Source organism: Aplysia californica, unplaced genomic scaffold (genome assembly GCF_000002075.1).
Source record: "Aplysia californica isolate F4 #8 unplaced genomic scaffold, AplCal3.0 scaffold00661, whole genome shotgun sequence".
NCBI lineage: Eukaryota > Metazoa > Mollusca > Gastropoda > Aplysiida > Aplysiidae > Aplysia > Aplysia californica.
The window spans coordinates 120,321-122,542 of NW_004797931.1; positions in this window are offsets into that span (position 1 = coordinate 120,321).

Below are 2,222 nucleotides of genomic sequence, written 5' to 3' on the forward strand. Positions count from 1 at the left end.
CCCCCGGGACGATGGAAGAAAGCTCCGCTCGCCTCAAAGCGAAGCCGGCTGGCTCAAGAACTTATCATAATCAACCAGTCCCGACTAGCGTCTTGTAGGATCCACCCCCTCTCTTCTATCGCACGAAACAAAGAGCATAAGAGATTGAACAGGGGGAAAATTTTGTCGAACGTCTCTGGACAATAAACAGGTAGCCACGATCTGTATTTCTCCCGCGAAAAAATCAGAGTAAACGAGACATTCTGTTTCCATGCCCGTCTTGTCCTTGAGGGTGATGTTTTCTCGCGCAGTCCGAGCAGCCAGAAATGTGCACTAAGTTGTCCAGTGCTGTCGTCGAGTATCGGTATGTCCCTCGAGTCAGAGGAATCTCTCTCTTTTCCTCTCTCGCGAAGTCACTACCTCTGCATCAATCTCCTTCTCTTGAATTCTCTCTCTCTCTCTCTCTCTCTCTTCACACACGCGCGCACACACACTCTCTCTATCTCTCTCTTTCTCCCCCCCCTCTCTCTCTCTCTCTCTCTCTCTCTATCTCTCTCTCTGCTGCACCCAAAGAGCTTAGAACTAATGGAGCCTCCTCTCTCTCTTCGCGGCGCCACGAGCAGTACGTCGCGGTGGGGATCAAATATGGCCGCCGACTGTGGGCTAAATCCCGAACTGTGACGTTTCTTTTTTTTATAGAATCTTATCGGGTTGGGCCACGTTGTGGGGGTGGGCGGGGTGGGGAATGCACGCAAGGAAGGGGGGATGGGGCTGGGATGAAAGAGGAGGGGCGGGCCTTGGGAAGGGACGAAGGAGAATGGGAAAAATTAAATAAAAGAGAGAGAGAGAGAGAGAGAGAGAGAGAGAGAGAGAGAGAGAGAGAGTAGAGAGTAGAGGGTGAGTGAGTGAGTGAGAGAGACGGACAGACAGACACAGAGAGAGAGAGAGATTGTGATCAACTGACGGGCTGACGGATAATGACAGGGAGAAAAAAAAATTATGTGTGTGATACGGACTGTTCAATTCTTTAAGAGTTTTATGTTATAATCTAGTTTAAAAATCAAAAAGATGTGTAAAATGAGAAGAAAACGTGTCCGAGTAACATAAAATTATCAAACATACCAAATTATAAAGATAATCTTTCAAGATGCTAAAATATTCAATTATAAGAAATGGATAAAAATATACTTTTAAACTGAATTTAAGATATATGATTGCATGATTCTAGGTGTGTTCCATAACTAACTTTATGTGTAAGGAATAGCGGACACAAAAGAGAGTCGATGTTTGCTTTATCTAATTGCTAGCAGTATGTCTTGGTCTATAAATAATATTATTGATCACAATAATTTTGTTTCCTGGTTTTCACAAAGTGGAGCGCACAATGATTTCAAATTTTAAAAAATAAAAAAAGAGATAACAGCACCCTTGGAGGTGTGATCGCATGCATGAGCGTGGATAAACTTTGAAGTTTTGTTGTTGTTGTTTGGTTGTTGTTGTTTTTTTGGGGGGGGGGGTTTCAGTAAAGTATGATATGGAGAGCAGCGTTTTTAATCCCTTATTACAATCCAGAGGGGGATAATTTATCTTCTTAGTGATGACTCTTGTGTAGTAAAATTTGTTGTTGCTTTGTTTGGTTTATCTTTTAAAAGCAGAATCTTAAGTAAACCGGAATTATTGATTCTGGGATCTTAGGTGAAGACTACAACAATAGAATTAAACCGAGTATAGTTCTATCTAACAAGACTCAAACTCTTATCCACCCCACCCTACCCTCTCCCCTCATCTGATATGGTTTGGTGTTTCTTTAACATAGAAAATATTCATCATTATTGTTGTTGAGTATTGATTTCATGTTCTAATGGAGCCTCTAGATGTCTACATTTAGACTACAGTAGCATCTAATTTGCACACACAGAGGAAAGCAATATCTTTAATTAAAATGAATAATATGTATATACATACACACACATAATAATGATATATATACTCATAAAAATTATATATATTTATGAATGAGAAAACGTTTTAAAAATTGAGTATCTCGGTCTTTCTGCTGGGGTGTTGTATCCCTTTCAGCCTGGGTTGGCCTTGGCAGGTAGCGCCAGAGCCAGCCTCTTATGAATATCAATTATTTAAATTGTGTTGCTGGGGGCATAGAAACACTTTCATTCAAATTTTTAAAAAGGGAAACAACTTAACTGTGAAAACTTCGGTCCACTGCAGCATCATATCGGTTCTTA